This window comes from Heptranchias perlo, chromosome 16, assembly GCF_035084215.1.
Source record: "Heptranchias perlo isolate sHepPer1 chromosome 16, sHepPer1.hap1, whole genome shotgun sequence".
Taxonomy (NCBI): domain Eukaryota; kingdom Metazoa; phylum Chordata; class Chondrichthyes; order Hexanchiformes; family Hexanchidae; genus Heptranchias; species Heptranchias perlo.
Genome location: NC_090340.1, coordinates 56,263,385 through 56,290,195, shown reverse-complemented (window position 1 = coordinate 56,290,195; position 26,811 = coordinate 56,263,385). Strand labels below are relative to the sequence as shown.

The 26,811-nt window shown below is 43.3% G+C and overlaps 1 protein-coding gene across 3 annotated transcripts in view; it reads left to right on the top strand.

The window, feature by feature from the left end:
* LOC137333804 (transcription factor Maf-like) overlaps window positions 1-26,811 on the top strand; it is a 319,825-nt gene that overhangs the window by 43,396 nt on the left and 249,618 nt on the right. The window contains exon 2 of one of the 3 annotated variants that reach the window (XR_010965994.1): window positions 24,767-24,831. The exons of the other annotated variants lie outside the window; for them this stretch is intronic. The gene's annotated coding sequence lies outside the window, so the exon portion shown is untranslated. The remainder of the gene's footprint in view (window positions 1-24,766; window positions 24,832-26,811) is intronic. 3 annotated transcript variants of the gene reach the window in all.

The following is a 26,811-nucleotide window of genomic DNA, read 5'->3' as shown; positions in this document are numbered from 1 at the left end:
AAGTAAAGATCTGACTATCCTTTCATTCCATTATGATATAAATTTTAAATCTGCAGTAAAAAAAAATTCTGTTAAAAGTCCTAATCAAATTAAACTTTTTTTCTGGATGATTCCAATATAAGTTGAAATTTTATTTTCTTCATGAAAAATTGACAAATTAGCGATGTTATGTTTTGACCATTTCCTCCTCCCGTCTCCAGAAGACTGTTGCTGGGGTTCACCTTCACAGTTGTCAGCACCCTCCAATATCTCGCCCAAATAGCCATTCTTACTGTGTGAGCCTAGATTGTGAGTGTTGGCAGGCTGTTCAACAGTAGAAAGCATCATAGCCAAGTCTGATCCTGTCCTTGCCCGACATCTAATCACAAGCATTTTCTAGAGTGGGCCATTGGTTAGCGATCAGGACCAGGAATGCTGGCTGACATTTCCCCCTCACTAGCCCAGGGGTGTTGAGGTGAATTGTACACCCTGGCTAAGGTTAACTAACTCAGCGCAGACCAGAAATTGAAATTGAGATCTTCCTAGTCTGTATGGCTCAGTATTGGCGACCGTGCCTTCAGCTACCCAGGCCCTAAGCTCTGGAATTCCCTCCCTAAACCTCTCAACCTCTCTCTCCTCCTTTTAAGACGCTCTTTGATCAAGCTTTTGGTCAGCTGTCCTAATATCTCCTTATGTGGCTAGGTGCCAAATTTTGTTTGATAATCGCTCCTGTGAAGCCCTTTGGGACATTTTACTACGTTAAGGGTGCTTTAATAATGCAAATTGTTGTTGTTGTTGTATTGCACCAAGATTTCTCCATTAATCCATCCGGGGACTTGATGGGGGTAGTTTTAAATGAGGGGTTCTAAAAAAAGGTCTGTTTTTATGTTGTGCCTATCTGTGGACTATTATTGCAAACACATAGACCACCTTGTCCAGATGGAAAGAAGATTTGTTTCTCCATGGGATGGAGCCCAATTGGATATTTTTCTTTGTTTCTCCTTCGTTCTTAGCTCATAGCCAAAAAGACACCTCCTTATTGTCAGGAGAGCAGGATAGTTGGAAGCGAATCATTATTTTAGAGTTATTGTTGAAAGCATTCCAAGATCAAGCATCAGGAGGAACTGGGATGATGTCAACTGTTTGTCCTCCTCCAATGGGAGGGCCCAGCAGTCATGCTGTGCTCCACCTGGTTACCTGGGAAACTTGCTCAACTAAAATAAGGTGTTTGAGTCACTGGCAGTGGTGGTTGTCAAGCTCCCCACAACCCACAGCAAAGGAAGTAAACACTCTGGCACCTGCACTACCTGTAACAGAATGGAGATCTTATACCATATCTCTTTGTTCTTCCTCCCCCCCCCCGCCTCCCGGCTGTAGATAACAAGCCAGCACCATGCCAATCTCACTTTTCCTTCATGCTAGGTATTATGGTGTAGACCTTTCAATTGACGTTATTTTTATTCAGGCTTTAACCCATTTAAAATTAAACTAGTACACACAGGAAAGCAGTGCGAGTGTGTGAAGTGTTTGGATGTGAACTTCATTGATCGGAAGTTGTACCCTTGGATTCCTATTATGATATTGATCACCTCACTTTTTATCTCCTTCCATTTTGGCCACCACAGTTTATCTTACGGAGAAATCTGCGTTTTTTTAAACATTTGCTCACGAGGTGTGGGTGACGCTGGCAAGGCCGGCATTTATTGCCCATCGCTAGTTACCCTGAGAAGGTGGTGGTAGGGGCCTTCTTGACCGGCTGCAGTCCTTAAAGGAAGAAAGAACTTGCATTTATATCGTGCTTTTCATGACCTCAGGATGTCCCAAAGCGGTTTACATCCAGTGAAGTACATTTTGAAGTGTAGTCACAGTTGTAATATAGGAAATGTGGCAGCCAATTTGCTGACGGCAAGGTCCCACAAACAACAATGTGATAATGACCAGATAATCAGTTTCATGGGTGTTGGTTGAGGGATAAACATTGGACAGGACACTGGGGAGAACTCCCCTGCTTTTCTTTGAAATAGTACCATGTGATCTTTTACATCCACCTGAGGGGGCAGATGGGGACGTCAGTTTAAAGTCTCATCCAAAAGACGGCACCTCCGACAGTGCAGGACTCCCTCAGTACTGCACTGGAGTGTCAACCCAGATTTTGTGCTCAAGTCTCTGGAGTGGTGATCCCATGATGGTGTTGGGTATGGAATTTCAGGATTTTGACCCAGCGACAATGAAAGAACGGTGATATATATCCATGTCAGAATGATGTTAGATTTGGGGGTGAACTTGGAGGTGATGGTGTTCTCATGATATTGCTGCGTCTGCCTTTTTCAGTGGCAGTAGGTCGCCACTGAGGTAAACTTGATCCATGTCGTCCTGTATCCTTGCTGCCTGCTTCACCAGCAAGAGGCAAGCTTCAGTAGAATGAAGCAGGTGTCAGCCTCTCCTTTTTCTCGCTGAGCTAAGCAGTGCAGCAGCTAAATAGTGAATCTAGCCTCATCAGCTAGACTCTCTCTGAGACATCTCAATAATGTATAACTGGTGTGGTAACATGCTATTTGACACTAGTGCAGCTATCAAGAGGATATCCCTGCATTACAGAAGGAGCTGTAACCAGTTCCGGTACTGTTTATCAGTGTTAGGTGTAGAGGATTTTATAATTACTGGGACTGATTGAGGAAAGTTTAATTTTACAGATAGCTCTAAGGGACCTAAGCGGAGTGAGTTTGGGGCAAATCAATGTGAACTAACCACTATATCTTTGCTTACGTTGCCCTCTGTTCAACAACTTTCAAACTCGGCGATGTCCTGCTTTACGCCCTTTGACCCAGTACTTGGCGCGAGCTTGCAGCATCAAACTGCCGATAATTCATCATTCAGGGATGGGCGGGCGTGGGGAATTGAAATGTTACACTGGTCTAATGAGGAAATCGCCTGATTAGAGTAGCGTAGCGTGAATTTTACCCTGCATCTAATCCATGTTATACCTGACCAGGGAGTGCCTAATATGTGCACGGCCTGCAAAAGGAAAGAAATGGCTCCACCCTCACCTTCGCCAACATCAACATTTATCATGTTGGTGAGCACAATATTAAAAAAAAGAACAATTCCCTGAAAAATTGTTCCCAATCCTGTAGTCTGCTCCTTTAGTACACAGCACGCATCTTCACATCAGTGCTCAGAGTATTGCATTCAAACTAACAGCAGGTTAGGCGATTACAGACATCCCCAAGCTGTACATTTCCACAACAGATAATATGAAGCTCATCAATTACATAACTATTAAAAGCTTTCAAAGACGACACCAATAGCTTGCTGGTAATTTCCTTCCCTCTTGGAAAGTTGCCAGTTGAATTGCATTTGAAAGTAAGGTATAAATTGTATTTTTAGCTGATTTTGTGAAGATGGTTAGACTGTCTGTAAAACTTGAAGTTCACAGTAAAGATTCAAACAGGATGCATAATGGACTTGTCAAGATAAACACTGTGTCGCTGTTTCAAGTCTGGCTCTTTGGATGACTAAATTGGTTAAAATACTGATGATAAATAGAGGAGACCTGCTACAGAGTAGCAGAATACAAAGTTTATCTAGCATATGAGCAGAGCTTGGTGACCCATAAATGTAGATCAGTGTATTTATATGATATTTATAGGCATCTACTGTTCAGGATTTCATATCCCTTTTCCCCAATGTTTCTCCGTTCAAAAATAGTCAATGTTTTAAAATCTTTTTAACATATATTTTCGCGAATTGTTTGATACGTATAAATGACTTGTAAAAATTCTACATTGATGTTTCTTTGACAAATTTCTTTGAAGACCTTGAATCAGTGGAGATTCAGTGACAAATTTCTTAATTGGCTGTTTTAAAGACAGCCCGACTTCAGACAGTGCCCCCTTTGGAAGAATGAGGCAACATTGGGACGGATTTCGCTATAAAAATAACAGGGAGGCTAACAGCGCTCACTGTTATTTATGTGCCAATCGAACAGTAACTTCCGGCGACCACACATGCATAGTTAAACGCAGAAATCGGGAAGCTGCTGTTCGAGATCGCTGCTCCTCCAAAAGCTGTGTGACAACGGCATCTCGCGGCTGACTCACCGTCCAAATAAATGGAACAGCATGAAGTTGCTGTACTTACCCGATAGATATGGACTAAACACGCCAAAAAAAGTTAGGGCTTGTCTATTCCAGTGTAAGTACCATTTTAACGGCGTGGTAAGTCTTAATTACTGCCAAACAACCTCTCTGGCACTGAAAATTAACTTTTACAAGTGTGGAATCTCATTCCTTCAGATTTTAATTATTGTTGGACATTTTCTTTCTGTCTCTTTTATCTCTATCTCTTAATTCAATCTTTCTTTCCCTCTCTTTATTTCAATTTCTGTACCTGATTTGACATTGAATTCACTATTCTAACTTACACTTCCTGGTTCAGACTCTGCGCTGTTATTAACGATTCTTCAATCTGATTGGTTAAGGAGATACACAGTTGCTTGCTCTGTTCGCACAGGTCCCAGATGCCCTGTCCGGTTGACAGTAACTTGCCATGCAAGACCTAGCACCATTCATTCACAACTCAGCAAAATCCAGCCTAATATGTGCACAATAACATCCTTTCCCTACTGTCGAGGTACTGCATTAAGAGTAAATTCTGTCCATAATGACCACTTTTAAGACTGACTAAAGATGGTCCTTATACGTAGGTGGTTTCTTAATACAGGTGCAAGACTTGAGTCATTCTTTTAATATCATCATTGGAGATTGAGTGATTATTTTCAGACAGCATTCACTACAACTGACATTGGTGCATTTGTCAGATTAGTAAACCAATTCATATTTCAGAATTGACAATCATTTTTCCTCCCATCTAACTTTTCTAAATCAAACTACATGGACCTTTTTAAAGATTGCAATGCCCTAGAGTTACCTTGTATCAGTAGGCTGTTCAGCACCTAATATAAAAAGATTGGTTAACACTTGGGCGTGTTCTTTCATCTTTGTTGTCCCTTTCTCCTTGTGAAAAATGATGAAGGGTCACGCTCGAAATGCTAACCTATCTGTTTCTTTCAGAAGCCTTCTGTGCATCTCCAGCATTTCTGATTTTATCCCAGATTTCTAGGATTTGTTATTTTTATTTTAATGCATCAATGTTTGTTCAACATATCCTCTTAATAATTTGCTATGTACACTTAACTTCAAGATCCTTGTCCTTGCTTTCAAATCCCTCCATGACTTTGTCTCATCCTATTTAGGAAATCTTCTTTCACTAGATATCCCAGCCTAAAACCTCCATTCCTCTGACTCTGGATTACGGCCTGTCCTCCATTTATTCACTCCTCCACTCCACTATCAGAGACTGAACCTTTAGATATGTTTCCCCTGCCCTCTGGAACTATCTCCCTTGATCACATTGCCTCACCCTCTCTCTCTCTCCCTGCTTTGAAAAACCTTCTAAAAATCTCTTTAACCTTGTCTTCTCTCCTAAACCCCTTTACTTTCTGGGCAGTGTTCACATTCCCCTATCTCCGAGACTTTACTTTTCGTGGGAACTGCTGTATAAGTACAAGTTGGTGTTAGATCTTTGGAGCACAAAACTCCCACTCCCAATCAATGGAATCACATCAAGATGAGGTAACCATATGATACAAATCAACTGTGTCTTCCTCCAGCAAAGAAATAGACTCGCCTGTTATTGCATTGAACTGGCAATTTTGTACTACCTAGAGCGTGAACAGACCTGAGGGAAAAGGAATCTAAACACCCTGGCTCCTGCTGATTTTGCTGATTTCAGCAGGGCACCCGAGGAGGAGCTACAATGGAACTCAGTATCGACCTCAGTGCCCCTGGGCTAGTAAAGGGGGAAGAATCCGCAAGGATCCCCACAATTGATCACTATCCAGTGACCTCTATTGGAACTGAATTGTTGTGGACATTGGGTGATTACATGTTTAGGATTTAACTGTGGTGCCTGCACTCAATATCTAGGTTCACACTTGGCCTCGTGAGCAAGGTACTGAAGGATTGTTGATGCCTGTGCAATCAAGCCCCCCAGTATGACTCACTTCTATCAGAAGAGGAGAAAACTGGGGTTGCAGAGAAAGGAAGTGTCAACTAAAAACAACCTCATATTGAAATGTTAACTTTGGACACAAACCAAGATGACAATAAGTGAGCTCCATGCTGAAGTTCCATGTCCCTGGTTATTGGTAGCCCCAGCACGATGTAAATGAGCCTTTCCTTGCTAAAGTGTGCAATACTTTACTCATTATTTCCCTCTGCGTCTAACATCCATCAAATGTTAATACACTTAACATTTCATAAATAAGATACAGATAGGGCAGAATTTTCCACTTCTATGATGAAGCCTATAAAAGTCACGTATGCTGAAAAACTAAGATGGTTTTACAAACCACTCCTCCTGCTGATGCTATGCTGGCACTAGTGGACTGCTAGCTATCAAATACATATCTGTCATCCCAGACTAGCATTACATGTATAATTACCAAGCTGCCTGTGAGACTCCTAAGCATCAGATGTACACACCCACCGTGATTTCTTTTTTATTTATTGAGAAACTTAGAGTCCCATCGTGCAGGACACCAAGGGTGAAAAGACCAGGAAAGAAAGACAAGTTGAGTTAAGAGAAGGTGGTTCGTTGGTACTAAGTTTATAAGAACATAAGAACATAAGAAATAGGAGCAGGAGTAGGCCAATCGGCCCCTCGAGCCTGCTCCGCCATTCAATAAGATCATGGCTGATCTGATCCTAACCTCAAATCTAAATTCATGTCCAATTTCCTGCCCGCTCCCCGTAACCCCTAATTCCCTTTACTTCTAGGAAACTGTCTATTTCTGTTTTAAATTTATTTAATGATGTAGCTTCCACAGCTTCCTGGGGCAGCAAATTCCACAGACCTACTACCCTCTGAGTGAAGAAGTTTCTCCTCATCTCAGTTTTGAAAGAGCAGCCCCTTATTCTAAGATTGCGCCCCCTAGTTCCAGTTTCACCCATCCTTGGGAACATCCTTACCGCATCCACCCGATCAAGCCCCTTCACAATCTTATATGTTTCAATAAGATCGCCTCTCATTCTTCTGAACTCCAATGAGTAGAGTCCCAATCTACTCAACCTCTCCTCATATGTCCACCCCCTCATCCCCGGGATTAACCGAGTGAACCCTCTTTGTACTGCCTCGAGAGCAAGTATGTCTTTTCTTAAGTATGGACACCAAAACTGTATGCAGTATTCCAGGTGCGGTCTCACCAATACCTTATATAACTGCAGCAATACCTCCCTGTTTTTATATTCTATCCCCCTAGCAATAAAAGCCAACATTCCGTTGGCCTTCTTGATCACCTGCTGCACCTGCATACTAACTTTTTGATTTTCTTGCACTAGGACCCCCAGATCCCTTTGTACTGCAGTACTTTCCAGTTTCTCACCATTAAGATAATAACTTGCTCTCTGATTTTTCCTGCCAAAGTGCATAACCTCACATTTTCCAATATTGTATTGCATCTGCCAAATCTCCGCCCACTCACCCAAGTTTGGGTTTGGATATTAAAATCCTCTAGATTGTGGGAAGAAGGGAAGACAAAGGGAAACACAGTACTGAGGGTTAAACCCTGAATGGGCCAATACATTCCACCACTTGAGTAAAAAAAAACTTTTGAGTAGTTCCCCTTCTTGTTGGTATAATTTTCACATACACTCACGGGAGTAGATCCCGAATTTGTGCGATAGTGTAAAATGGGTGATGGTGAATCGGCAGCCCATTTTACATACGGCAAGCGTGTCTGAGCAATAACCTTGACCAAGACTCAATCCTTAGATCATTAGAAGGAAATGCAGGTAGGGTTAGATGAAGTTGGGTAGGAGGAAGCTCATGTGGAGCATAAACACCGGCATGGACCAGATGGGATAAATGGCCTGTTTCTGTACTGTAAATTCTATGTAATTCTCCCGATTTATATTTCCATTATCGCACAAAGTCAAGATCTACCCCAGTATTTTTAAACTGTTTCAATGATCACTGGAAACCACCAGAGTTTTTCTGCACTTATTCTTGCTGTACCTATTTGAGTTCAACAAAGTGGAAGGTTTTGGAAAATGCTGGAGCAAATCTGAGATAGGGATATATTTTCGAGCTTTAAGGAAAATGAGGAAGAATGCCTGCAAATAGGGAGTGTTGGAATTTCTTTTTGGGTATGGGTTGGCAAGTGTGGTACAAAGTACACTGTGGCAGGAATAATGGTTCCCAACCCTTCTCCTTTATGTTGCTATCGGTCATTTAAGCAAAAGCACTTCATAAAGACAGACAACTTATGAAAGAGTGTTGTGCAGGGATTTGTTTCAGTGAGAGAGCCACAAGCAATACTTTTATATACAAGAGTTGCTGATGTATTCAAAAGCATTCTAAAGGCTTGCATTTATATAGCGCCTTTCATGACCTCAAGACATCCCAAAACGCTTCACAGCCAATTAAGTATTTTTTTGAAGTGTAGACACTATTGTAATGTAGGAAATGCGGCAGCCAATTTCTGTGCACCAAGGTCCCACAAACAGCAATGCAACAATGGCCAGATAATCTGTTTTAAGTGATGTTGGTTGAGGGATAAATATTGGCCAGGACACCGGGGAGGACTCCCCAAAGACGGGGTGAGCAGGTCTATTGTATTAGCAAAAGGTCTTACCTTCGGCAAGCTTGTCTGAGCAATAACCTTGGCCAAGACTTAATCCTACAGCCATTAGAGATGTATGGTGAGCAGTACGAGTTTATTGAAGTTAGCTGTTTGATTCCTCCTCAGGCTGAATGTGTGATAATTCAAACCATTAGTAAAATGAGCCGAGACAAAAGGAAATACTTGCAGTTTGAAATTGTGCAAGGCTGCAGCTAACTGGCTGGTTGAAGTTGTCCCTTCTTAATCTTTCTCCTTTTTTGGTTGAGCCCAGTTTTTTTTAAAACTACAACTCTGGACACATGCTTGTGCTTTTCGAGCACCATGATGTCATTTAGGCTCTGGAGAAATCAGAGATGATTATTACTGCTGGCTTCAAGTCATGAAGCTTTCAGCTAATTCTCTAAGTGCCTTATTGCTTTACCACAGGTCTGCCCAGAGATAAATCTTTTTTGAATGCAAATTTTTTTTTAAGAAAGAAAAAAATATAGACAGTTTGCAGAGACAGGAAAGGTATTAAATATAACAAAAACATGCTGTGCAGCTAATACTTTAGCCTGTCCTCTGCCCTGGTAATTCACTTAAACCCTCAATGTGCTTATCTTGTAGAAAAAATGAAAACATTTCCAAGCTATTAGGGAGTAAATTGCTGGAATTCCTCATCGTTTTTTGAAAGTTCACGACATGACTTTAAACACCGCATCCTGCGATGTACATTTATTCCAGATTAATAGGTTCTCCCCCTGCATCAGATTGTATGGGATCCTCCTTTCGTTTATAGGAGGGGAAGGGCGAAGGGTGTGGACAGAAAACAGGGCAAATTAATTATTTTGTTTGTACTGCAGTCAGTATATCTTATTGCACTGAAGAAGGCAAGCAGCAGTCAGTGTTGTTTAAAGAGAAAACGTTCCCCGCGGATGCCACAGCTAAAAGGGAACACTTGTTCATGTTTTTTGCCATTGAGACAAGATGGCCCATTTAATGCTTTCAAGGACTCTCCCCTATCACTTTACCCACACATCTCATTCAAAAGGAATAGAGACTAAGCAAAGCTATTTATTTTAAATGCTTGTTTAAATTTTCATGAAGCAGGAAGAAAAAGATATAGCACAGGAACGATCAAATGCAGCGCTTTGTAGTTTTTGAAACCATTATACTGTAGTCATAATTTCATTGGTGTACTGAGGTCATTAATGACATTTTAGTCACTGGCTTGGGAGGGTCTGGGAACTGAGGGCTTTTTACTATTGTGGTCCTTTGTAGACAAACAATTATGTTTAAACTGTGGTTCCTTTCCGATAATATATATTACTATGCTCATCCAATCCTGAACAATTTGACTTGAAATCCCCTCTAATCAAGTTAACACTCCACAGGATACATTAGATTTTCACCATTTCTGGAAGAGATACAAAACAGCATGTTGCAGCTAGTTTTTTTAATAGAATTTTTATCTCTGTTACCAAGAGAGCCATGGTCACAGGCGCCTGCACAGATGTCACAGGTAAAGATAGAAAGAATGACTTGCATTTATATAGTGCCTTTTATGACCTCAGGACGTCCCAAAATGCTTTACAGCCAATTAAATACTTTGTTTGGAAGTGTAGTCACTGTTGTAACGTAGGAAATGTGGCAGCCAACTAACAGCACTGTGGGAGAACCGTCACCACACGGACTGCAGCGGTTCAAGAAGGCGGCTCACCACCACCTTCTCGAGGGCAATTAGGGATGGGCAATAAATGCTGGCCTCGCCAGCGACACCCACATCCCGTGAACGAATAAAAAAAAAAGCCAACTTGCGCCGCAAGGTCCCAGAAACAGCAATGTGATAATGACCAGATAATCTGTTTGAGTGATATTGGTTGAGAGATAACCCCTTTATTGTAACATTGTCTTCTGTGGCTCAGTGGTAACACTCTTGCCTCTGAATCAAAAGGATTGTGGGTTCATAGTCCCACTCCAGAGACCTGAGCACATTATCTCCAGTGCAATACTGAAGGAGTGCTGTCTTTCAGATGAGACATTAAATCAAGTCTACCCTCTCAGCTGGATGTAAAAGATCCCATGTCAATATTTTGAAGACGAGCAGGGGAGTTCTCCCCCAGTGTCCTGGTCAACATTTATTCCTGAACCAACATCACTAAAACAGATTATCTGGTTGTTCATTTCATTGCTGTTTGTGGGACCTTGCTGTGTGTAAATTGGCTGCTGCGTTTCCTACATTACAACAGTGACTACACTTTGAAAGTATTTATTTGATGAAGCACAGCCAGATGTTTGAGGTTGTGAAAGGTGTAGTACAAATGCAAGCTATTTCTTTACTCTTCCTTACAGTTCCATAGGTGCCAAAAGCCCTCCTATACCTTGTCCATTTGATCATTCACTGTGTGTGAACCTTGACCCTGTAAATGCAGGCTGCTCTACCATGATGAGAAGCGAATAATCATAGCTGATAACTTAAGAAATTTGAATTCACACTTCAGATTCAGAGATCGAATTAATAAACATCCATAAGTGATTCATAATCCAAACCTCAAGCTTATTCTTACAGTCACTCAGAAGTAATCAATTGCAATATTCTGCATCTTCCTATTTACTACACTTTCGGTATCACAATCTTAGCAAGGACAGTTTCAATAATTAAACCACCAAAAAAAAATTAAGCTTTACCTACAAATCCCAAGAGTTAGATATCAAGACCTAGGTTTGCGATTAATATAAACACTACATTGGCTACGTGGAGATAAGTCTATCTTTACTTTCTGGCTGCTTTAAATTTGTCACTTGACATGCCCTCAGGAAATTGAAATACTTTGCTTCAGATGACGTGTCCTCTTATGCCATCTTCATCTAATTTGAACTGGAACAGTTCCATTAACTGGAAGACATAGGCTCTGCATTCAAATGTTTGGCTTCGGATTCAATTTCAGAATTTGGCTTCAGCAGAACTGGGACGGCCGAAGCCAGGATTTGGGAGTTTCCCAGTAGATTTGGTTCTCCAAAGTTCAGATCATCAGAAACACAAAACAAAATCAGCTTATTTGAAGACAAAAGGTTTGGATGCCCAGTCTCAGCTGCTGCTCATAATGTAAACTGTAGAAGTTTAACATGTATACATTTAACCTTTCAATTTTTGTGCATGTCATGTTGAAAGCTATCAGTGCCAAGGAATGAAACAATTTTCCCACTTTTAGCATCCTCTCACACATCTAGTATTCCAGGATTAGGTTTAGCACAGGCCGGGTGCAAAGTAAGGCTCCCCACTTTATCATCAAAAGACCAACCTCAGAAATGCATCTCATTTTGCATGTCAACCAACTTTGTGTACTCTTGCAATGATACTGCGAACTTAGTGCCTATTATGCTTAATTAGGGCAGTTTTACACCCATTAGGTTTGAGACTGCCTAAACTAATTTCACGTAGCATCTCTACAGCTGGCAGAAAGAGGAAGCTTTAGACTGGGTTGAATTTAAATCCCTGTCCCAGAGATGAAACGACAGTGACCATTGTAGAGTTATACATAAATCTGATGAACTTATCTCTTGAGCCCCATTTGCTACGTAGAAGCAGTATTTTCTCATGGTATTTTGCTTTCCCACTCAATCATGTGCACAGGGCTTGACTTGAGAAACAAAATACTGAAAGTGCATTTCTACCAGGCACCTTGTCTGTTTTTGAGGATAAATCTTTGGGTGTCAACTTTACAATGGATTTGGTTTAGGATTTGGATTCAAGATTTAGAGTGAAGCCAGTACCATAAATAAAGCATTTTTAATTTGGATTGGCTTCAAATTAACTTAATTGGCCTTAGGCACTTACACTTGATTTTTAAAATCTGAATCATTAATCAACAACCTCAGTGCAGCCAAGAATATAAAGACATCACTAAGATGGCCTGAGGCTATATTCTGAAACACATCTGCAATAAGTTTGTTTTGCTGTAATTACTCGTCCCAGTTCTTAACAATGATCATCTTTGTGGCAACTCTCTTCTGCAAAGTATCTTTAATGTTTAGGACCAAAGACTCATTTTATTCCAGTACTTAGGTTGTTTGATCATTATTGATGAATAAAGTTGAAGTATCAAAATTGCCTCCTTTCAGAGAAGAGGAGGGAATGTCTGACAGTCACAGTGCCAGATTGTTGGACAACTGGCTAGGAGGCACAAGTTCCTAACCCCAGGCTTGACTGATATCAACAGCATACAGAAAGAAGTCAGGACATACCACTCCTACACTGCTCAAGGATGCTCTTGATGGATGGGGCAAGGGCCAGCATTGACAGTGACCACAAACATTTGTAAAATGTGGACCATACCACCCAAGGAAGGCAGCATGAATGTAGGGGCTTAATATAGGTCAAGGGGAAAAGGGAGAATAATGAAAGAGAAGACAATGGATTATTGCAGAAATGTTCCAGGAATACTTTGTAACACATATCATTAAATCTATCACAAAGCACAGAAAATATAAGCCAACATTCTATTGTGGCTTCTTATCCTGAATTAATTCCAGATTACACTTGGGAGGCATTTCAGATCAACGTCAGAAATATTACATTCAGATTGGTTACAAACAAAGCATAAGAACATAGGAAAAAGGGCAGTGAAAGACCAACTGGTCCATCAAGGCTGCCTTGATGGTGCAACCTGCATGCACGAACAACCCACACCTCTCAGTCACGTAATCTCCTGGCAGAGGTAAAAAAAAAGGAGAAAAAGACTTTAGGCTAATTTAGGAAACAACTAGGAAATTCCCTTCTGACCCCTAAAGGCATTCAAACAAGCTCCAGGCAACCACTGTGACAGATAACACTAGTCCCAGTTAACCCACCTACCTTTTAGAACTTGAGATGTCTTTCCCTCCAGCTACTCATCCAGCCCCCTTTTTGAAGACCTGTAGTCACTGCACATACCGACTATCTATTCCAGAGGTCAGCAACTCTCTGTGAGAAGTACTTCCTGGCATCTAACCTAACTCTATGATTTTGTAACTTGTCTTCATGCTCCCAGAAGAAATCTAAACCCTTCAATTTTTTGAAGACCTCAATCATATCCCCCTAAAAGTCTACGTTAAAAAGGCCCAATTCCCTAAGCTTGTCTTGACAACTAAGGGCCATTAGACTAGGTATCGATCAAGTGGCCCTCCTCTGGACCTTTCCCAGGGAACCCAATTGAATTTTTTGAAGAGGTGACTTAAGTAGGGGAATGTCTATGGATGTTGTTTATGTGGACTTCCAGAAGGCATTCGATAAAGTCCCTCATAAAAGACTGTTAGCTAAAGTTGAAGCTCATGGAATTGAGGGCAAATTATTGATCTGGTTAGGAAATTGGCTGAGCAGCAGGAGACAGAGAGTAGGGATAATGGGCGGGTACTCAAATTGACAGGATGTGACAAATGGTGTCCCACAGTGAACTGTGCTGGGGCCTCAACTATTCAGTGTAGTTATTAATGACTTAGATGACAGGATAGAGAGCCACCTATCCAAGTTTGCCGATGACATAAAGATAGGCAGCATTGTAAGCAGTGTAGATGGAAGCATAAAATTACAGAGACATTAAAAGTTTAAGTGAATGGGCAAAACTGTGGCAAATGGATTTTTTTTTATTATTCGTTCATGGGATGTGGGGCGTCGCTGGCGAGGTCGGCATTTATTGTCCATCCCTAATTGCCCTTGAGAAGGTGGTGGTGAGCCGCCTTCTTGAACCGCTGCAGTCCGTGTGTTGAAGGTTCTCCCACAGTGCTGTTAGGTAGGGAGTTCCAGGATTTTGACCCAGCGACGATGAAGGAACGGCGATATATTTCCAAGTCGGGATGGTGTGCGACTTGGGGGGGAACATGCAGGTGATGTTGTTCCCATGTGCCTGCTGCCCTTGTCCTTCTAGGTGGTAGAGTTCGCGGGTTTGGGAGGTGCTGTCGAAGAAGCCTTGGCGAGTTGCTGCAGTGCATCCTGTGAATGGTACACACTGCAGCCACTGTGCGCCGGTGGTGAAGGGAGTGAATGTTTAGGGTGGTGGATGGGGTGCCAATCAAGCGGGCTGCTTTGTCCTGGATGGTGTTGAGGTTCTTGAGTGTTGTTGGAGCTGCACTCATCCAGGCAAGTGGAGAGTATTCCATCACACTCCTGACTTGTGCCTTGTAGATGGTGGAAAGGGGAGTCAGGAGGTGAGTCACTCGCCGCAGAATAATGTAGGCCAGTGTGAGGTCATCCACTTTGGACCTAAAAAGGATAGATCAGAGTAATTTCTAAATGGTGAAAAGCTCGAAACAATGGAGGTCCAAAGAGACTGAGGGATCCATGTACACAGATCATTAAAATGTCATGGACAGGTACAGAAAATAATCAAAAAGGCTAATCAAATGCTGGCCTTTATATTTTGAGGACTAGAATGCAAAGGGGCAGAAGTTATGCTACAGCTATACAAATCCCTGGTTAGACCACACCTGGAGTACTGTGTTCAGTTCTGGGCACTGCATCTTAGGAAGAATATATTGTTCTTGGAGGGAGTACAGCGTAGATTTACCAGAATGATTCCTGGACTCCAAGGGTTAAATTATGAGGTGAGATTACACAAATTAGGGTTGTATTCCCTGGAATTTAGAAGATTAAGGGGTAATTTGATCGAAGTTTTCAAGATATTAAGGAGAGCTGATAGGGTAGATAGAGAGAAACTATTTCCGCTGGTTGCGGAGCCGAGGACTACGGGACATGGCCTAAAAATTAGATCCAGGACTTTCAGGAGTGAAGTTAGGAAACACTTCTACACACAAAGGGTGATAGAAGTTTGGAACTCACTTCCGCAAACGGCAGTTGATGCTAGCTCATTTGTTAATTTTAAATCTGAGATTGATAGATTTTTGTTAACCAAAGGTATTAAGGGATATGGGGCTAAGGTGGGTATATGGAGTTAGGTCACAGATCAGCCATGATCTCATTGAATGCCAGAACAGGCTCGAGGGGCTAAATGGCCTACTCCTGTTCCTATGTTCCAATGGTCCTATGTCTCGATATCCCCAACCATATGAGGACACCAAAATGGGCAGGGTATTCTAAGTGCAACTGAACCAAAGCCTTGTACAAGGTAAAAATTGTACTTCTAATTTTAAATTTAAGCGTCCTAGTTATAAACCTAGCACCCTGTTTGCTTTTCCAATAGCCTCGTGACACTGTTCATGACCTTCAATGATCGCCTCGGCCCCCGCCCACCTAATTCCTCCCCCTCCCCCCCCCGAGTTATAATCAGGCCTAATATATAATAATGGGTTAATAGTGGAGAAAACATATATTGTCAAGGGTACGGTAGCATAGTGGTTATGTTACTGGATTAGTAATCCAGAGTCATGAGTTCAAATCCCGCCAAGACAGCTGGTGAATTTAAATTCAATTAATTAATTAAATTCAATTAACTAAATAAAAATCTGGAATTAAAACACTAGTATCAGTAATGATGGCCATGAAACTACCGGATTGTCGTAAAAACCCATTTGGTTCACTAATGTCCTTTAGGGAAGGAAACCTGCCGTCCTTACCCGGTCTGGCCTATATGTGACTCCAGACCCACAGCAATGTGGTTGATTCTTAATTGCCCTCTGAAATGGCCCAGCAAGCCACTCAGTTGTAAAATCTCGCTACGAAAAGTCACAATAAGAATAAAACCGGATGGACCACCCGGCATCGGACCACTAGGCACCGGACACGACAACGGCAAAACACCAAGCCCAGTTGACCCTGCAAGGTCCTTCTTACTAACATCTGGGGATTTGTGCCAAAATTGGGAGAGCTGTCCCACAGACTAGTCAAGCAACAGCCTGACATAGCCATACTCACAGAATCATACCTTTCAGCCAACGTCCCAGACTCTTCCATCACCATCCCTGGGTATGTCCTGTCCCACCGGCAGGACAGACCCACCAGAGGTGGCGGTACAGTGATATACAGTCAGGAGGGAGTGGCCCTGGGAGTCCTCAACATTGACTCTGGACCCCATGAAACCTCATGGCATCAGGTCAAACATGGGCAAGGAAACCTCCTGCTGATTACCACCTACCGTCCTCCCTCAGCTGATGAATCAGTCCTCCTCCATGTTGAGCACCACTTGGAGGAAGCACTGAGGGTAGCAAGGGCACAAAATGTACTCTGGGTGGGGGACTTCAATGTCCATCACCAAGAGTAGCTCGGTAGCACCACTACTGACCGAGCTGGCCGAGTCCTGAAGGACATAGCTGCTAGACTGGGCCTGTGGCAGATGGTGAGCGAACCAACACGAGGGAAAAACTTACTTGACCTCGTCCTCACCAATCTACCTGTCGCAAATGCATCTGTCCATGACAGTATTGGTAGGAGTGATCACCGCACAGTCCTCATCAAGACGAAGTCCCGTCTTCGCACTGAGGACACCATCCAACGTGTTGTGTGGCACTATCACCATGCTAAATGGGATAGATTCAGAACAGATCTAGCAGCTCAAAACTGGGCATCCATGAGGCACTGTGGGCCATCAGCAGCAGCAGAATTGTATTCCAGCACAATCTGTAACCTCATGGCCCGGCATATTCCTCACTCTACCATTACCAACAAGCCAGGGGATCAACCCTGGTTCAATGAGGAGTGTAGAAGAGCATGCCAGGAGCAGCACCAGGTGTATCTAAAAATGAGGTGCCAACCTGGTGAAGCTGCAACTCAGGACTACATGCATGCTAAACAGCGGAAGCAACATGCTATCGACAGAGCTAAGCGATTCCACAACCAACGGATCAGATCAAAGCTCTGCAGTCCTGCCACATCCAGTCGTGAATGGTGGTGGACAATTAAACAACTAACGGGAGGAGGAGGCTCTGCAAACATCCCCATCCTCAATGATGGCGGAGTCCAGCACGTGAGTGCAAAAGACAAGGCTGAAGTGTTTGCAACCATCTTCAGCCAGAAGTGCCGAGTGGATAATCCATCTCAGCCTCCTCCCGATATCCCCACCATTACGGAAGCCATTCTTCGGCCAATTCAATTCACTCCACGTGATATCAAGAAACAGCTGAGTGCACTGGATACAGCAAAGGCTATGGGCCCCGATAACATCCCAGCTGTAGTGCTGAAGACTTGTGCTCCAGAACTAGCTGCGCCTCCAGCCAAGCTGTTCCAGTACAGTTACAACACTGGCATCTACCCGACAATGTGGAAAATTGCCCAGGTATATCCTGTCCACAAAAAGCAGGACAAATCCAATCCGGCCAATTACCGCCCCATCAGTCTACTCTCAATCATCAGCAAAGTGATGGAAGGTGTCGTCGACAGTGCTATCAAGCAGCACTTACTCACCAATAACCTGCTCACCGATGCTCAGTTTGGGTTCCGCCAGGACCACTCGGCTCCAGACCTCATTACAGCCTTGGTCCAAACATGGACAAAAGAGCTGAATTCCAGGGGTGATGTGAGAGTGACTGCCCTTGACATCAAGGCAGCATTTGACCGAGTGTGGCACCAAGGAGCCCTAGTAAAATTGAAGTCAATGGGAATCAGGGGGAAAACTCTCCAGTGGCTGGAGTCATACCTAGCACAAAGGAAGATGGTAGTGGTTGTTGGAGGCCAATCTTCTCAGCCCCAGGACATTGCTGCAGGAGTTCCTCAGGGCAGTGTCCTCGGCCCAACCATCTTCAGCTGCTTCATCAATGACCTTCCCTCCATCATAAGGTCAGAAATGGGGATGTTTGCTGATGATTGCACAGTGTTCAGTTCCATTCGCAACCCCTCAACTAATGAAGCAGTCTGAGCCCGCATGCAGCAAGACCTGGACAACATCCAGGCTTGGGCTCATAAGTGGCAAGTAACATTCGCGCCAGACAAGTGCCAGGCAATGGCCATCTCCAACAAGAGAGAGTCTAACCACCGCCCCTTGACATTCAACGGCATTACCATCGCCGAATCCCCCACCATCAACATCCTGGGGGTCACCATTGACCAGAAACTTAACTGGACCAGCCATATAAATACTGTGGCTACGAGAGCAGGTCGGAGGCTGGGTATTCTGCGGCGAGTGACTCACCTCCTGACTCCCCAAAGCCTTTCCACCATCTACAAGGCACAAGTCAGGAGTGTGATGGAATACTCTCCACTTGCTTGGATGAGTGCAGCTCCAACAACACTCAAGAAGCTCGACACCATCCAAGATAAAGCAGCCCGCTTGATTGGCACCCCATCCACCACCCTAAAAAACATTCACTCCCTTCACCACCGGCGCACTGTAGCTGCAGTGTGTACCATCCACAGGATGCACTGCAGCAACTCGCCAAGGCTTCTTCGACAGCACCTCCCAAACCCGCGACCTCTACCACCTAGAAGGACAAGAGCAGCAGGCACATGGGAATAACACCATCTGCACGTTCCCCTCCAAGTCACACACCATCCCGACTTGGAAATATATCGCCGTTCCTTCATTGTCGCTGGGTCAAAATCCTGGAACTCCCTTCCTAACAGCACTGTGGGAGAACCGTCACCACACGGACTGCAGCGGTTCAAGAAGGCAGCTCACCACCACCTTCTCGAGGGCAATTAGGGATGGGCAATAAATGCTGGCCTCGCCAGCGACGCCCACATCCCATGAACGAATAAAAAAGTATGTATATATATTTCCTTCCCTTCTCTCTCTGTGTTCCATCAACTTTACTGTTAAGCAATGCTTGACATTTCATACCTTGTAGCTTTGGGTCCCTTCACCTCCACAGCTTCTCAATCCATGCCTGAATGCGTAATTATGCTGGAATTTAGAGATCTATTTCTGGCTGCACCATAAAAATGATTTGGCCATTGGTCAGGAGTCCTAGCTAAACGAAATGTGGTTTCATAGATCCTTTAGATTTGCCAAAAATCTCCAGGTATTTTATTCAGAAGTAGCTCAAAGTAGCTCTTGACTTGCATTTAGAGTATATGCAGGATGACAGCAGTATTAATGCTACTAACACCTCCTCCCCTGGGCAATACCTCTTAAAGGATTTTAGGTAACTTTCCTGTTCAGCCATTTGTTCCATTAGCAGCCTCAAGGCAGTATCCAGGTACTGTAAATGATTCTTCAAAGTCATGTCCTTTACCTATTCCATCAATCAAAATGAAGCAGCCACGATTGGCGGACAGTGGCTTCAGCATCAGGCTAAGTGGGCGCATCATGTAAAAATGCAGTTGCAGGAAACATGCAATACATGGTCAACTGAACCGCCTGAAAATGCTGTCCTGCAGCACTTGTAATTAAATAGTGAGAGCTCTCTGTGTTCGAGGAAAGGACATCCAGACCTGAGAATGTAGTGTGAGTTTGGTTCACGCAGATTTGAGTTTGGTGACTATGGATGAGGAAATGGTCACACTGTAACGGGGTAGAAATTTGTCTTGAATGGTCGTGTAAAATGGGCGGCGTTGTATTCTGCCGCCAGTAATGCTCCCCACCTGGTACTGAGTTCCATTGACTTCAATAGAACGGAATATCAAGCAGGACTTTTAACAGGCAGCCCATGTTCTACCACCCGTTTAACATCCCCGCCCAAGTCAAATTTCTCCCCCAATCTGTCCTCTTTCAGAAGTCAACTTTTCAAAGGCCCTCAGTCCATTTCACTATAACAACAACAACTTGCATTTATATAGCACCTTTAATGTAGAAAAAAAGTTCCAAGGTGTCTCATAGAAGCACAATCAGACATAAAATTGACACTGATACAAAGAAGGAGCTATTAGGACAGGTGACTAAAATCTTGATCAAAGAGGTAGGTTTTAAGGAGGGTCTTAAAGAGGAAGAGCAAGGTGGTGGAGGGGAGAGGTTTGGGAGGGAACTCCAGAGCTTAGGGCCTAAACAGCTGAAGGCACCTATGGTCTGGCATAGGAAATGGGGGATGTACAAGAGGATAGAGTTGGAGGAATGCAGAGCTCTGAGGGATGTAGGGCTGGAAGAGGTTACAGAGATATCAAGAGGCAAGGTCATGAAGAGATTTGAACACGAGAATGAGAATTTCAAATTGGAGGCATTGGGGGGCTGGCAGCCTATGTAAGTCAGCAAGGACAGGGGTAAAGGCTGAGGGGGATTTGATGCGGGTTAGGATATGGGCAGCAGAATTTTGGATGAGCTGAAGTTTATGGAGGGTGGAAGATGGGAGGCCAGCCAGAAGAGCATTGGAATAGTTGAGTCTGGAAGTGACAAAGGCACGGATGAGGATTTCGGCAGCAGATGGGCTGAGGCAGGGGCAGAGACGGTATGGAGGTGGGAGTAGGCGGCCTTTTTGACGGAGAGGATAGGTGGTCAGAAGCTCAGCTCGGGGTCAAATAGGATGCCGAGGTCACCAACGGTTGGTTTCAACCTGAGACAGAGGGTATTGAGTTTGTGGCGGTGGCTGAAGACAATCATCTATCTGAGATTAACCACACATAAACCATCAGTAGTGCTATCAAGCGGCACTTACTCACCAATAATCTGCTCACCGACGCTCAGTTTGGGTTCCGCCAGGACCACTCCAGACCTCATTTCAGCCTTGGTCCAAACATGGACAAAAGAGCTGAATTCCAGAGGTGAGGTGGGAGTGACTACCTTTGACATCAAGGCAGCATTTGACCGAGTGTGGCACCAAGGAGCCCTAGTAAAACTGAAGTCAATCGGAATCGGGGGGAAAACTCTCCAGTGGCTGGAGTCATACCTAGCACAAAGGAAGGTGGTAATGGTTGGTGGAGGCCAATCATCTCAGCCCCAGGACATTGCTGCAGGAGATCCTCAGGGCAGTGCCCTAGGCCCAACCATCTTCAGCTGCTTCATCAATGACCTTCCCTCCATCTTAAGGTCAGAAATGGGGATGTTCGCTGATGATTGCACAATGTTCAGTTCCATTCGCAACCCCTCAGATAATGAAGCAGTCCGTGCCCGGCAATGACCATCTCCAACAAGAGAGAGTCTAACCATCTCTCCTTGACATTCAATGGCATTACCATCGCCAAATCCCCCACCATCAACATCCTGGGGGTCAACATTGACCAGAAACTTTACTGGACCAGCCATATAATTACAGTGGCTACAAGAGCAGGTCAGAGGCTATGTATTCTGTGGCGAGTGACACACCTTCTGACTCCCCAAAGCCTTTCTCCCAACTACAAGGCACAAGTCAGGAGTGTGATGGAATACTCTCCACTAGCCTGGATGAGTGCAGCTCCAACAACACTCAAGAAGCTTGACACCATCCAGGACAAAGCAGCCCCTTTGATTGGCACCCCAGCCACCACCCTAAACATTCGCTCCCTTCACCACCGGCACACCGTGGCTGCAGTGTGTACCATCTACAGGATGCACTGCAGCAACTCGCCAAGGCTCCTTCGACAGCACCTCCCAAAGCTGCAACCTCTACCGCCTAGAAGGACAAGTGCAGCAGGCACCACCTGCACGTTCCCCTCCAAGTTGCACACCATCCTGACTTGGAAATATATCGCCGTTCCTTCATCGTCGCTGGGTCAGAATCCTGGAACTCCCTACCTAACAACACTGTGGGAGAACCTTCACCACACGGATTGCAGTAGTTCAAGAAGGCGGCTCACCACCACCTTCTCAAGGGCAATTAGGGATGGGCAATAAATGCTGGCCTCGCCAGCAATGCCCACATCCCATGAACGAATAAAAAAAATTTCACTACACCCTTCCACGGGGGTTTTCAGTCTATGTTCTTGCATTCTATCCCGTAGGCTCTCACTGCACCCTATCTCATCGACCCTCAGTCCATTTCACTGCACCTTGTTGCATAGTCCACCTGACCATTTTAGGTCAGCCAATGTCAGATCAACTTCACGTTGGCCCTCAGTCTAGTTCAAACAATTTTCTTTCCTTTTAGGTATGGCTGACCAAGTGGAGGAGGCTCGTGTGGAGCATAAACACTGGCATGGACCTGTTGGGCCAAATGGCCTTTTTCTGTGCTGTTCGTTCTATGTATTTCTATGTAAAACAAGATCAATTTCCACCTATAGTCAAACATTAGATGGCCAATCAAAATTAACCCTTTTAAGTCCAGCAGTAACTTAAACAAAGCTAGTTGGTAGTCAGGATTACAAAGCAGCAAAAGTCAAATGGTTTTACAGTTTCTCTAAACAATTCAAATAACAGCATTCTTGTTATCTGATTTGAACCATGTGATGTTTTTTTCAATGCAGTTATATTTATATCTGGTCTTATGCCTAAAAACTGAAGCCTATACTTGAGCTGTAATCTGGTATCACCATCAGTTCACTTTCTATTCAATTTTTTTAATCTCTCACGCCTCCAATACCAACAGGAATAAAAGATTAGACATGACGAACACTAAAAGCAGAAATGTTTTAAATTAAAAAGCAAAAAATATAGCCCAGTACGTATATGTATTAGACTCCTACTTGCCTGCTTATTTTTTGAAGGTCAAATCTGTAGTTACATTCAAACAAAATCCCATTTTTCTCCTCTTTTCATTCTGTTGGGTCAATAGAATTTCATTTGTGCGGCATTCTGCATCCCAGAAAACATATTGGGAGTGCAACTTGATGAGAATTTTAAGAAAACAATAGTCAAAGAGTAATAGGTGAAAGCAGCTCCCAAGGCTAAGATTCATAAAAGCCACAACTTAACCATCTGTGTTAACATGATGCAACTGGACAAAGCATTCCATCGAGTGTCGAACGAGTCTTGCCAAGTTGAACAGTTGATGGCACTCAATCCCATGTGTTAAGAAAAGGCCACTTGTCTCAGTGCCAGTGTAATTCTATATATAGAACTCAGCACCTTGCAGAGAACATTTAAACCTAAATATAGGTTTATTCACTGAGGTACAGGCTTGAGTATAAACGTTTTACACTTCTGTGAAGCGCCTTGGGATGTTTTACTACATTAAAAGCACTATATAAATACAAGTTGTTGTTGTTGAGCGTGGCACCATTTTACATCTTTCTGAATAAAAGTACAGAGTTCAATTTATTGCAAGTGAAGGGATTCCAGTTTTCTTCCATTTTGCATTCCTATCATGAAGTGGTACAGTTGAAGCTGAGGTACAGTTCTGCAGGCACAATCTCCCCAGTACTTCTGTTAAGTGACCATTCTTTTTGTGTAAGCCTAGATAGCGAGCGTTGGAAAGGCACTGGTCCATGGAGGTCATCGCGACCAAAAATAATCCTCCTCGACCAATGTTCATTATATGCACTATCCAACAGGGAGGTCACTGGGTAGAGATCAGGAGCAGGGATTCTGGTTGATATTTCTCCTCCCTTGAATGACAACAGTGAATTGACATTAAAACAGTATATTTGCCCCACATCCCAATATTAAAGACCATTTCTAATCAAGAGGCCGGGTATAATTCTGCCAAGGCCAGATTTCAAATAGACAGTAGGAGGTGTGTCAAAGGAAAACCCCCATTGAGTTGCTCTCTTGATTTTTCCCCCTCCATATAAGGAAGTACCTGTTGTCAATGTTCAGTCTCACCTCACCTGTAGCAGCATGAATGAGACCAGGCAATGGAGTCACTAGCATGAATTCATATTCTACCACTCCATGGCACACCAATCTAGGAATGGACAGAGATTGAAACCACCAACTTACACTTACTATATGAAAATTCAAAGTTGTAGCATGCCAGGTTACAGGAACTCAGAGAGAAAATCAAATTATAAGGCTGAGAACTACCATAATTTTAATTGGGATGACAAGAGGTTTTATCCAAAATATACACAGCGAAATAAAATAAAAATCTGTAGTCTAGCAGCATTCAAGAGTTTAAAGCCCCATTTTGGTGGAGCGCACACAGGTTAGGGTTGCCAACCCTCCAGGATTGCCCTGGAGTCTCCAGGAATTTAATATTAATTGCCTGGACACTGCTGCAAGCAACCCAGGAGAAAAATTATAGGGGCATTAAAAAGATGCTGAGTTTTTTTACAATTGCTTTGAACACTTTCATTTATTAGTTATAAAAATATTGGAGATGGGGGAAGAGGCTGTTTGACCAGGCGGGCAGTTGGAGGCGGGAGGTCATGTGATGAAACCTCCAGGAATACGTCCAACCAGAGTTGGCAACCCTAGCACAGGTATGTGTGACATCAGCAGTTTCGCTGCTAATATTCCCTGTTTTGTGCGTCCACAGGGAGCTTTGACGATCATTACCTGGGACTGGCTCCCCAGGCACATCCCAATCAGCAACGAGTACAGGTAACCTACGGATTTTCGTACATGTTCTCTCACGTATCATTGCTCTTCAAAATTCTTCGATGATGAATTGGAAGGTGTGACCAACTCTGGTTCTCGGTGTGCCAGTATGAGTTTTGGCCTTTTACTTTGCCCGTGGCAGAACAGACACTGGCATATCAAAAGATCAAGTGAAGCCCACACCCTGGGGTTCATCATTGCCCAACATGCTGGTTTGCATATAAGTCGTGAAGCTCTCTTTTTTTTTGAGTGGGTAGGCAACACCAGTCTCCCACTGCCATCAACATAGCTTTTTTTTTGGTGCAAGAAACAGGGCCACAGATTTGATATATGTCAAAATAACAGCACACTGTGCCACAGAGTGTTAGGATTCTGGTCAACACCCACCTATTCCCCATATGGCATGTTCTCAATTTCAGCCATGCCCTCAAGGGACCAAGGCATTAATCAGTCAGTAGACAGTTCCTATTGTGAGAACAGATTGCGCAAAGTACGTGGAACCCAAGAAGGGAGAAAGAGAAAAAAATATAAAATGATTTACTTAAGAAAAATACTGGTCATTATACAGGCCATTAAAGACTTTGAAGGTTGCTGTAGGTGACTACAGCAACAACCAGCCCAGCTACAATTCTAACAGGACACAGAGAACAAAGAATGGTTAAGAATAGGTTACAAGGCTATAAAGTTCTCAAGTGGTTCCGATGGTGCTTTAAGCCATGAGGGCAAAGTTTAATCTTTATCGTACAACCATCTGAACCTCTTGAGTGTATTACAGTCTTGCAAGTACTTTTTTGTAGCTTTTTTGTTCATGTCTTCCGTCACAATCGCCAACTTTCTTTTACCTATCAGTCACCATAGTTATATGGCTGCTAAGTGTCACCATCTGACTCCATATCACCTCACAAGAACTATGTATCTTTAAAAAATATTATAATGCTGCTAGACGATGGTTATAATAGGGTCTGCTGGTAGGAAAAGAAGGTTCTTACAGAGAAATTGTACTGTACTTTCAAGATATATACATATATATACATATACACACACACACACACATACATATATATACACATACATAGGGAGAAAAGACTAGAGCAATAAGCTGATAGGGTTAGATGAATTGGGTTGGGAGGAGGCTCGTGTAGAGCATAAACACTGGCATAGACCAGTTGGGTCGAATGGCCTGTTTCTCTGCTGTAAATTCTATGTGATATTTATATATACTGTGTTTGACACAAATGGAACACTCTAGTCTATAATTTTGTATTAAGACGCTATAATCGAGAAATTACTTTTGGTGGTGCTTGTGAATGTATTACATTGGTATGATATTTTTTTGCCTGTAATTTTGCCAGAGTTCTTAAGCCATTTAATATAAATAGGTAAACACCTGCTTTAAAACAATGGACAAAAGAGTGTCATACCAAAGAATTGAGTGTTTGTCCGCAAATATCGCAAGAAGTAATTTCTAGGCTTGTGTTTTACTGAGCTGCAATACTCCTGTATATCTCACAGCATAAAACATTGTATTAATACTTCGGGTATGTTGTCATACTGATGTGCTGACTGCGACTAAGACTGGAGTTGGCATCGATTAACAATATCAACAGCAACTAGTATTTATACAACACCTTTAACATTGAGAAAGTCATCCCAAAGCACTTCACTGAGGTGTAATCAAAAAAATGGATGCCGAACCAAAGAAGGAGATATTAGGAGCGATAACCAAAAGCTTGGTCAAAGAAGCGGGTTTTAAGGAGCGTCTTAAAGGAGGAGAGGGAGACGGAGAGGGGTTTCGGAAGGGAATTCCAGATTTTGGGGCCTAGGTGGCTAAAGATACAGCTGCCAGTGGTGGTCAAAGGGAGGGGGGGTAGCGGTGTGAGATGCACAAGGGGACTGGAGTCAGAAGAACAGGAGATCCAGGGGATTGTAGGGCTGGAGGAGGTTACAGAGATAGCGAGGGGCAAAGCCACAAAGGGACTTAAA